Source organism: Macaca nemestrina, chromosome 2, assembly GCF_043159975.1.
Source record: "Macaca nemestrina isolate mMacNem1 chromosome 2, mMacNem.hap1, whole genome shotgun sequence".
NCBI lineage: Eukaryota > Metazoa > Chordata > Mammalia > Primates > Cercopithecidae > Macaca > Macaca nemestrina.
The window spans coordinates 170,701,043-170,713,105 of record NC_092126.1 but is presented as its reverse complement, the minus strand read 5'-3'; the positions used below and the strand labels follow the sequence as shown (position 1 = coordinate 170,713,105).

General features: G+C 42.6%; 1 long non-coding RNA gene across 1 annotated transcript; it reads right to left on the bottom strand.

Moving 5' to 3' along the window:
* Positions 1–546: 546 nt before the first annotated feature.
* On the bottom strand, positions 547–11,680 carry LOC139362063 (uncharacterized). The gene is made up of 4 exons (XR_011620351.1): positions 11,580–11,680; positions 10,529–10,651; positions 9,245–9,369; positions 547–1,477 (listed from the first exon to the last, which is right to left on the bottom strand). It is a non-coding gene; the product is annotated as an uncharacterized lncRNA (long non-coding RNA).
* Between the last annotated feature and the right edge of the window lie 383 nt (positions 11,681–12,063).

Below are 12,063 nucleotides of genomic sequence, written 5' to 3'. Positions count from 1 at the left end.
ATTAACTAATGAATAAAAAATCCTTCCTATATGAACCAATCACTAACCTAGCATTAAGAATTTCTTAATTCAGGCCAGGCACGGTGGCTCACGCCTGTAATCCCAGCACTTTGGGGGGCCGAGGTGGGCAGATCACCTGAGGTCAGGAGTTCGAGACCAGTCTGACCAACATGGAGAAACCCCATCTCTGCTGAAAATACAAAAAAATTAGCCGGGCGTGATGGCGCATGCCTGTAATCCCAGCTACTCTGGAGACTGAAGCAGGAGAAACGCTTGAACCTGGAAGGCAGAGGTTGCAGTGAGCCAAGATCATGCCATTGCACTCCAGCCTGGGCAACAAGAGTGAAATTCCATCTCAAAAAATAAAAATTAAAAAAAAAGAATTTCTTAATTCAAAAAGCACAACAGCTCTAGAGGGCACTGGAACACATTTGAAAGGTCAGTCGTACACTGATGCATAATGTGTTAATATCCCATACTCTAGTCTCCACAATTTTTCCTGGATTCTAAAAAGAGTAGTAGTAGATTTTAATTAAAATTGCATGCTTCTACCTGGATATACTTTTTGAGCATTTTCTCATGTTTAGGGCTTAAAAAATAAGCACATTCTCTTGAAATGTAACTTGTATGCAAAAGTCTTAAGAAGACAACCTCTCACTTTCATGAAGGGACTCAGAAGGTATAAAACAAATACGTTTTATTTAAACTTCTGAAATGAATTTTGGTTTGGAATTTGATCTGAATATATAGGTCTAAACCCTAGTTTACAATCTCGAGTGTATTAAGAATTAGATTTTTCCTGGGTCACATGCTGACTTTCACTTTCTGGAAATGTTTTAAAATGAGGGTACAAGAATTTTATAATTATCTCAAAATACACAAAATGATTGTTCACCAAAAGGAAGAACAAGCGTGGAGAAATGAGAAACCAGTTCTCAGCAAACAGAAATAAAAAGGGGATGGAATTAAAGCCTGTTGCTGAGAAATAAGATTCTCATAGAACAACCGTTCCAACTCCATTCATTTAGATGAATTCCATTCATTTAGATAATAGCTTGAAATGTAATTATTCCCCGTGGACCTTTGCGCTGACGCATTACAGCATTTGCCTCAGAGATCAGTCCTGTTATGGCTTGTTCAATATCCGTTCTCTCCACCAGAGGGCAGCAAGAGGCTGCACCCAGATTACTTTCTAAATGAGTCATTCTGGTTTCAGTGAGAAGCCACGCGGAGGAAGCTACTAGGTTGCAGCCCTCCTCTGCAAACCAAGATCCACAACCTCAGACAGAATAGAGACGAATCGCCTTATCCCTGGCAGAAGATTTTCAGATAATTGGAGACACGTCTCACAGGCAAAATGCACATGATGTCAAGGCTTGCCCCCCGAAGAAGGAGTCAGTGGTGGTTTTGAACAGGAATGGCATCACTTAAATGTATTTTCAAGGAGCAGAGTCATCTGATGCTAAGAACGGCTAGACTGAAAAAAAAAGAAAAAGAAAAGAAAAAAAGTTGATAGGTACGCTCGAATGTATTTTATCTGAGTTAAATACTAAATGCCCAATAATTGGACTTGGAGAAAATGAAATCATTATTTCTACTCTTTGACAGCCTTGAGACAAAATTATCAAGTCAAATTTATAAGGCTTCAGATTTGGTTGCTTGTTTTGCCTTCTTCTCTTTTTCCAGTTACCTCCTGAGAGTTGGGCAATGATCAGTAAGATCCTTCTACTGTGGCTGCCAGCAAGTCCGTGCCTGATTTGATGAGATTCTGAAAAGGTACCAGTACCTCCTCCCTCCAAGGCCTCTCATGGAACATAAAACCCTAGAACTATGCCAAGGGACAGAGCCAAGCCACATTTCAGTGTCTGCTGCTGAACCAAGCTCTGAGCAGGGGCCATCTTTTTCTGCTCAAGAAGTTGTTACTGAATTCTTTCAAGTGCTTGCTTTGGGGACAAAAATGGTCAAGAAAGATAGTCTCTGTACAACCAACATTTCCAGGAAACCCATTATTTGTGCATTATCTGTATACTCACAAACACATAAGCACATGCACACATGCCAAGAAACAAAAAGTGTTCAGTTAAGAGTCATGTTCCTAAAAGCTTTATCTTTTACACCAGTATTTATTGCAGTATTATTATTGCAGTATTTATTGCAGTATTATTCCAGTATTCAAATAACAAGGTACTAAAGTCTGTTGCAGCTGATACGTGAACTCACATCTAACTCAGGTCAACCCTGGGATAAAAATGAGCATCGAAGAGTCTCCCCGCTACAAGTATGTAGGCACCATGAGAACAGCAATATTTAGTTTCTTGTTCCATCCTAAGTGCCCAGAACATTTCTGATGCTCAATTAATGTTTGCCAAATAACGAAAATACTTAGGGAATGTTCCACATCAGAGACAAACATACCGTCTCTTAGTAAGTCCATTTTAGACAATCCTCTTCTCCCTCCAGCATTAACACAGATCGTGATTTCTTTAGGTGGACACTAGCTGAATTAGTTGGCTTGGATTTAGGGGCCATGTTGTATGCACTGTTAACAACAATCGTATCTAAAGGAGCAAGATGCTCACCCGGGAGAAGTGCGTGGGCACAGATACTGGCGGAATAAATGGAAGACTCCCATCTCACGCTCTCTCTGGAATAGGGTTGCTGGATTTAGCAAATAAACATACAAGGTATTCAGTTACATTTGAATTTCAGATAAATGAGTTTAGCATGGGACAAACTTATACTCAAAAATATTCATTATGTATCTGAAATTCAAAATGAACTTGGCCTCCTTCATTTTATCTGGCAAGCCTACCATGGGGCATACACTTTCTGAGTGGAAAGGTGGGAGGATGGTCTGACTTTTTCATTTGTGACCTCTCTTTCTCTCTGGGCACATAGGTTGTATCCTTTTAACTTTAATGTATGAATGCCGTTGTAGTATGATAATCACAGTGGATTCCATTTAATCCCTTCAAGTGTGCCATCAAAAATCCTAGTATTTTGAAAACGTTCCCTGCGCTTAAGGATTTGAGAACCACTAGTACACAAACTTTAGTAAGCAGCCTTCTTTCATCTGAATGAAGGGTGTGCCCTACAGTCTTCTGCCTCCCCTTTACATTGGGAAATTATTTCTGGGCGGATACCTTTGTTTAGATGGTTGAAAATAGGCTTCGATGGCATTGTATTTCCTAAGTAACTTCCTGCCAATTATTAACCTCTTCATTATAAAGTGGGTCTAATACCCCACTCAGGGGGCGATGCAGGGGTTCCTAATGGAAGAGTATGGGGAAAAAAAGGACTCAATTAAGTGATGATGATATGAACTCAACTTTTCCAACACAAATAAGGCTTAGAAAAAGTGATCCCCAGACTTCTGTTCAAAACATCTTGTATTAGTCCTGGACCACAGCCAGTCTTTCCTGAGAACCCACACCTAGTTGTGACTCTAAACAAGTAATTAGTTCCTAGCTACAGTCCTAAAGAGACCAGGTCCACCTGAGCATCCCTGTGCTTTATGGGCCAACTTAGCCAGAAGGCTCAGCGAATAACCCTGATACCTTGAGTGGAGGCAAGAGGAGTGGCCAGAGGCAGAGGAATCCAGCTACTCACCAGGGAAAGGATTCAAATAGATGCTTTTCCATTAGAAAGTCTCTGTTCAAATGATCTCAAAGCTAAAAATTATACAATTTTGTAAAGAAAATTCTCTTTTGTCACTTATAAGCATTATCACTTTTTATTGAATTATACTATAAATGAATATTGTTGAATCAAATGAGACTAATTAAATCAATGAAAATAAAATGTTTACCTTTCTGGAAACCATCAGTATATTATACGGCATTTAAGGCATTTTACAAATTAACACCAATATATCCTTCCAATCTCATTTCCTTCTGCTTCTTTCTAGGACTACTACATTCTAGCCAAAGGTTTCTGAACCTTGGCACTATTGACATTTTAAAGGGGAGAATTCTTTGTCGTTTGGGAGAATCCTGTGCATTGTAGGATATTTAGTGGCATCTCCGACCTCTACCCACTGGATACCAGCAGAACATCCCCTCCCCGTGCAAGAGTGTGACAATTAAAAAATGTCTGTAGGAATTGTCAAATGTACCCTGGGTGGCAAAATCGCCCCCATGAAGAACCATTGGGGGCAAAATCACCAGCACTGAGGACCACTGCTCTGGCCCACGAGACAGCTTTTCCAGGTATGAACACATTTCCTCAAGCTCTACCCACACTCCCCCACCACACTACACACACATTTCATTCCTGTTTCCTTGACCTAAAACACCCTGCTTTCCCCCTTTCCATTGACAAACTCGTACTTATTCTCTGAGGCTTAAATCAAATGCTACCCTATATAGCTTTCCTTACAATCTCTGCCAACTTCATTTCCTTTCCCTCCTCTAGGCTGCTGTGAGCACTGCACACATCTTTACTTGTACTAATAGTGTTGACCATACGATGTTGCAATTATTTATTCACCCTTCCCTCCTTCTCCCGAGAGGCTATTTCTCAAGAGCAAGGTCTGTGTAACTATACTACCCAGCATGGTTTTCTGTCCATGCATGTCTCTGTGAGAGAGCGAATGTTTGTGTATGTGTGTGTGTGTGTGTGTGTGTGTGTGTGTGTGTGTGTGTGAGATCTGACAAACATAATATATACAGCACTCTGCTTTGTTGAAGTGTAAGACAAAGTCCTAAGCTATGCCATTTACTATATTTCCTAAAGAAACGTGGATTTTAGTTCTCATCACGTAGATTAATTGGTTAGACTAGATCTCACTAGACCTTATGTTCCCACAAATCTGGATTACTATTTTTCCAAATATGCACAGTATTTTCCCATCTCTACACCGCTGTGGAAATTGTTTTCTTCACCTGGAAAGTTCTGCTGTCCTTTCTCTCTGTCAAAATCCTCCTCAAACACCACCTCTACTTTTCACAGTCCTGGACACACACACACCATGCACACACACCACTCACACACACACACACAACACACACACAACACACATGTTGTGGTTTCTTCTTTCTGAGAGAGCCCTTGCTTTTTTATCTTCTTTTCTAGTTCTCCTAACTTTCTGTCTTATCCCCAATGGTCTCCTCTTAAAGTTGGATTGTACTCCTCGAAGGCAAAGACTGTATCTTCCTGTTTCTACTTCTGTAGCTTCTCATACAGTGACTTGCTCATACTAAGTATTGAGTAAGAATTTGTTACATTGAAGAGAAAAATCAGAGATTGTCTCGAAAACACTGAGTTAATATCCAGACAAAAATGTGGGTAAATTCAGAAAGAGAATGGATTTTGACAGCATCAGAGTCAAACTTTAGAAAGATGAACTTATCTGGGCTGGGAAATAATGAACATGCACCATTGGGCACCCATGGTGGTTCAAGGACAAGGTGAAACCATAATAACAAAGATGGCAAGGACCATTTCAGAGTAACAGAAATGGGATTGGGTACCTAATTGGAGATGGGGCAAGGGAAAGATTGGAATGATATATATTGGAATAATATCATTCCAATCCTGAGTGGGCGCTGGGGTGATGACAGCATCACTCATCAAAATATAAAGGCTTGAGGGAGAAGGAAAGAAAAGTCAGCATTTGAGAAACCAATGAGCTACCTCAAGGAAAATATCACAGAAACCATTGGAAATGTGAGAGTGAGGCTCAGAGAAGTTGAAGGACCTAGAGACAGGGTTTTGGAGCCAGTCATCTAGCCGAGGCCAAGGGTCATTAGGGGATAACTGAGGAGTAGGGTCTGTGACAAGAGAAGGGAAGAGGGGCTGGTGGGGAAGGGAGTAGCTGAGGAACAGTGCTACAAAAGCCAGGAGGGAGCAAGGTTTCAATAACGTGAACATTTCAAGAATTGAAACGATGCAGAATTCGGTGAGCATGAGGGCTGGAGATGTGTCAGTAGACTCGTGAATTGGAGATCTGCTGACTTTTGGGAGAGGAGACTCAGTAGGGAGCAGGGGCTAAAAGCTGTTAGGTCAGGCTTGAAGGAGCGGTGAGAATGTCACAACTGAGAGTGAAGAAACCACTTTCCTCAACAAGTGTGTTAGTAAAAGGAAGGTGATAGGTACCTGAATACCTTGAGGGAATAGCAGGGCTTAAAAAAGTTTTGTTTGTTTTTAGGTTGTGCAAGACTGAATCTTGTTTGTTGAAGGAGGGTAAGGAACCGGAAAGTAGATTTTGAAGCACTAAGAGAGAAAACTGAATAAGCAAAGTCTCACAGGTGTGCTGGGGTTGGGCTCCCTGAGGAAGGGCTGCCTTTGGAAGGAAGAAGGGTATCTACCCCTGAGAGAGAAGGAAAGAGTGGGTTAGGAGTGAGGAATTGCATAACTAAGGCAATGAAGAGACTGAAAGGACCCACCTCTAGACATTTCCACTCTGCTGGAGCAAGAGGGTCAATGGTGAGCCAAGGCCATGGGGTTTGTGAAGCTGGAGTTCCACACACATGATCCTGAGATAAATGTCTCAGGGAATTGACAAGATTATTGAAATGATTGAAAAGCATCAGTGAGGTCCCAGGATTCCTTTCAGATGGGTGTATCTTTTTCTAGAAAATTCCTTCACATCCTTCATCACCCAGCTCAAATGGTCCCTTCTCCGGCTCACCCAGGTGGAAACAAAACTCATGGGAGTCATTCTGTCTCCCTGCAACTCCACAACCGTTCTAAAAATACTTACCTTGCTGTAGCTGACATTTTATGCTCTCTCGTTTGTCTCTCTCACTGGTTCTTGAGTTTCTAATTGGATAAAGATCATAATTTATCTCTAAATTCCCAGTGTCTGGGAACATGGCTAGCACATATTAGGCGCTCAAAGGGTGACATGTAAGTGAATGAATGGAGAGACGAACACAAGAATGAATAATATTTTCCCCACTGGTGGAAGCTGACTTTTGCTTATAGCATCATTCATTAATGAGAGGAGGGACAGTCCCAAGGAAGTCTGGTCCTCTTTTCTGGCTGCACAAGATGAGAGAAAAACTGCACATGTGGCTACATGTGAAGTCAAAGCAAATGAGAACAATCATAGCCATGAAATGAATGTGAAATGCAAATGGGTTTCTCAAAACCCATATGCAGTTCTGAATAGCAGAAGAAAAGAGTGGGAGGATGGGGAACTGAGTGAAGAAAGGGACCAAGCCCAAGATAATTTTCAGTTGGGAAAGGAATGACTTCCTAAATCGTAGAGTGTGTGGTCCAGAAAGCAGAGAGCCACAGATGCAGTTACTGTAAAAAGCCCCTAGTGACTTTTTTTTTTTTTTTTTTTTGGGAAAAAAGAAAGTCTGTTTTGAATCTGGCTATCTCTCTAGCATAACTTTGCCTTAAAAAGCCATGGCTCTGTGAAATGCTGTTTCAGGTGGAATTCAGTTTAATGTGAATATGTGATACCTTGCAACACTGGTGAGTCTGTTTACTGAACCCCTACTGTGTATTCTGCATGTCTGTCTTTATTTTTCACAACCTTCCTGCTAGATGAGTGTAATTATCCCTGTTTTACACATGAGGAAACTGAGACAAGGAACAGATAGGGAAGGAACCTAGGACTGGACTGGTATGCAAGGCCTAGATTCAAGACCAAGTTTTTCTAACTGTAAAACCTGTATCTGTCCACTCTATTACATGATGCTCCATCAAGTGTAATTAGAAACAGGCAGCCATGGGGATGCGTAGAATCAAGGCCAGCTTTATGGGCACACTACCTGTGTGGTGTATGGACCCCATGTGTAGAAGGGCCTGGTCCTTGGTTTAATGTTCTGCTGCTTGAAATTCTTGAAATTCTCATTTTGCACTGGGCATTTTCATCTTGCACTGGGCCGCACAAATGATGGAGACAGTCTTGCATAGAATCAGAATGTTGGAGCTGGAAGGACTTCGAGAGGTCATCCATTCCACCCCCACCCATCTTGCAGATGAAGAAACTGAGGCTAGGACAGTAGAACTGGTCACCTTCAGTCACAAGCTCATTTGCCTCAGAGCACCAATATAACCCAGGTCCCACAGAGTTTCCCCTTTGCTACAGGAGCTTATCTCCAGCCAAAATATCACTTGTGGCTGAGCTGGGCCAAGTCATTTCACTCCTGGGCGAATGGTCCTGGTCTTTTCATGAAACCAAAGGCACATAAACCTGAATGTGATTCCAGCAAAACCGCAATGTCTACTCTGTGGTAAAAGAAACCTTTAGCTGAGTGTCTCACCAAACACCTCTCTCTCCTGCCCAAACCTCACCAACATGCATTTCCTATGCTGGGTATGCCAGCTCAGCCAGGATCAGGGCGTGGTCACTGCCAGGGCAGCGAGAGAGAGGTCAGGCTTAAGGCCAAGGCCCAGCTCCCACCAAACCTAGCCCAGAGAGGGATGAGCACTGGGCCCAAGGCATAGATATTCCACATCTACTAAACTGATACCACATTAATCCCTTTCAGAAGGGCCTCTTAGAGTTACCCTCAGGTCATTAAGACAAATAACCAAGCATTGGTAAGAGTTTGTGCTCACCTCTTCCATGCCCACATATTTGGATTCTCCAAAAGAGAATGTTGGGCTCTGATTGTCAGCCTACAAAACATACATTTGCGGCCAGGCACGGTGGCTCACGCCTGTGATTCCAGCACTTTAGGAGACTGAGGCAGGTGGATCACTTGAGATCAGGAGTTCAAGACCAGCCTGGCCAACATGGTGAAACCCCATCTCTACTGAAATACAAAAATTTGCTGGGCGTAGTGGCACACGCCTGCAATCCCAGCTACTTGGGAGACTGAGGCAGGAGAATCACTTACAGGAGAATCACTTGAACCCAGGAGGCGAAGGTTGCAGTGAGCAGAGATCACACCACTGCACTCCAGTCTGGGGGACAGAGCTAGACTCCGTCTCAAATGAAAAAAATAAAAAAAGAAAACATGGATTTGCCTCAGGCACACCGAAGTTGGTGGCTCTGCTTAGTGGAGAGCTGGGACTGAGATCCATTGGGTTGTTCTGAAACCACATGTGTCTGCCCCAGCCCAAAGGAGAAAAGTGTGGCACATACAGATGACCAAGGAAACTGGTTGTGTCTTAGAAGAGCCTCTCTTGGCCAGGTGTGGGGGCTCATGTCTGTAATCCCAGCACTTTGGGAGGCTGAGGTGGGGGGATCATGAGATCAGAAGTTTGAGACCAGCCTGGCCAATATGGTGAAACCTCGTGTCTACTAAAAATACAAAAATTAGCAGGGTATGGTGGTACACACCTGTAGTCCCAGCTAATCAGGAGGCTAAGGCAGAAGAATCACTTGAACCCAGGAGGCAGAGTTTGCAGTGAGCCAAGATCATGCCGCTACACTCCAGCCTGGGCAGCAGCAGAGCGAGACGCCGTCTAAAAAAAAAAAACAAACAAAAAGCCTCTTTTGGTTTCCTGGAATTGTGGTAAAGTTTTGCCTGTAGAAACAGTATGAACAATTTTCGTTTTCAGGTTAGTGAGATAGGACGGACACACATAAGCCCCACCTAACATGGAAGCAAGACAAGAGCAGGGAATTTGACTTCTTTTGTTCACTGATGCATCTCGGGTACCTGAATAAGGCCTAGTAGACAGCAGGTGCTCAATTATTAGTTGATATGCGAATGAATGCTTCTGTGATCTTGAAGGATCCTTAAGCCATCCATATAAAAATGAATAGTATAGGGTCATAGATTTTTTCATTTATCAATAATATGACAACCAAGGAGGGGTATTCAGAAACTCTGAGGAGGTAGAATGGGTCCACAATGTCTTGTGTGTATTTAATGCAAATGACAACAAGCAAGCGGGGGGGAGAATATTAGAAGTTATTATTTCATTTATTGGATTATTCACCTATGGCTCTATGGATTTTGACTCATTCTAGAAACTCTATCAGACAATGGGGGTGGGTATTGCCCAGCCTTCACCTCCCTTCCCTTCCCTTCTTGGGATATTCTCTTTCTCTACACAGTCTTGATAGGACTGGAAATCGAGATGCTAATACAGCCAGGAGGTGGGCCTAGGAGTCAAGAGCAACCAATTATACCACTTTCTCAGGTCTTTCTATTTTAAGTAGACCAAAGCAAGGATGCAAAAGAAAAATGAATGGAGGATGTTTTCTCCAGCAGCAATGACCAGACAGGGTGGCTCCTGCCACCTAGATGTCCTGAGCTCCTCTGGCTCCTGCCCTGATTTCTGTGACTTCTTGTCCTTTATGTGACTCTCCAGTATACCACCAATACATTCCTCTGTTATTTAAGTTAGAGGGTTTGCTTCTATTGCTTGGAGCAATAGAACCCTAGCTGATTCATCTGATTCCATAACTGACTGCTAGTTAGCATCAGAAGCTTTGCAAACAAATAGCCCCAGTGGGTATCCCAGTTAGGAACAGGCTGGAGTGCCCAGGACCTCTCCAATCTCCACCCCTGATTCTAGCCTCAGATGAGTCAACTACCCGTCTGGTTTTAAGGGGGACACAGGAAAATCAGTTGGGGACATCAGTGCCTCAAGTTTCCATTTGTCTTAACCTTACCTCCCACCATGGAATCACCATCTTCAGAACAGTCCAAAGTCTGCATGACCTGTGGGCTCTGCTCTGGTCTGGGTCTTGAAGACAGTGATATGTCTCAGAAATCTTCATTCTCTGTGCTTGGTCCTAAGTAGGCAGTTAGGGTTCAAGCTGAGAAGTATGCAGATGGCTTAGAGCTGTGGCCCTCAACCCTGGTCATACCTTTAAATCACCTCGAAATTTTTTAAACATGCAGATACTCAGATTAAAAATTCATTTGAGTTGTTCTGGAGTAGGACTCAGGAATTTTTCTGATTTTTGTTTGGTTTGGTTTTGAGACAGAGTCTTGCTGTGTTACCCAGGCTAGAGTGTAGTAGTATGATTTCAGCTCACTGCAACCTCTACCTCCCAGGTTCAAGTGATTCTCCTACCTCAGCCTCCCAGGTAGCTGGGACTACAGGCATGCACCACTTCACCTGGCTATTTTTTTGTATTTTATTTAATTTTTTTAGTAGAGACAGGGTTTAGCCATGTTGGCCAGGCTGGTCTGGAACTCCTGACCTCAGGTGATCCACCCGCCTCAGCCTTCCAAAGTGCTGGGATTATAGGTGTGAGCCACAGTGCCCAACCTCTAATTTTATTTTTTGAAATAGTTTTAAGCCAACAGAAAAATTACAAGAGTACTCTCTTTACCCAGATTCCCTAATTTTTAGTTACTAACCTTTTAGAGAGAAAGAAATATGTATGTGTGTGTACACATATACACATATGTGTGAATAGTTATACAGAAGTATATATGTGTTTTTTATTTGTTCATGTATACGTGTGTGTATATTTATAGGGAAAGAGAGAAATGAACTGAATTTATTAGAGTCTTTTTTTCTGACATCATGACCCATAACTCCTACAGATTCCAGTGTATACTTTCCCCAAACAAGAACACTCTTCTGTATTACCATATAATACCTTTCCAATCTGAAAATCAGCATCAGCCAATACTACCTTCCAATCCGCTAATCCCATTCAAGTTTCTCCAACAGTCCCAATACCATGTTTTTCCTTGTTCCAGGAATACCTATTGTCACATTGTTCTCCTTCAGTCTGGAACAGTTCCTCCTTCTTTCTCTGGCTCTGGATCTGCGTCCCTGACAGTCTTAAAGAGGACAGAACTTTCATTTATGAGGGTGACCCTCAACTTGGCTCAGTCAATGTTTCCTCAGACTCAAGCCTTGCATTCCTGGCAGAAAGACTGAAGAAATGACGCTGTGCTCTTCTCAGTGCTTCACGTCAGGAGGCTCTACTCTCTCAACCGGCCCCCACTATTGGTAATGTTAACCTTGGTCACCTGGCCAAATTTGTGTCTGCCATTGTGAAGTCATCATTTTTCCTTTGTATTTGATCAGTGCTTTCTGGGGACATATTTCAATGTCACACCAATATTCTATTCCCCATCAAACCTTCACCCAGCAGCTGAGTATCCATGAATGACTCCTACCTTTGTCAGCCACTGTAGGTTCACTGCCAGATGGAGATTGTCTGTTGCCAACATTTAAAATAGT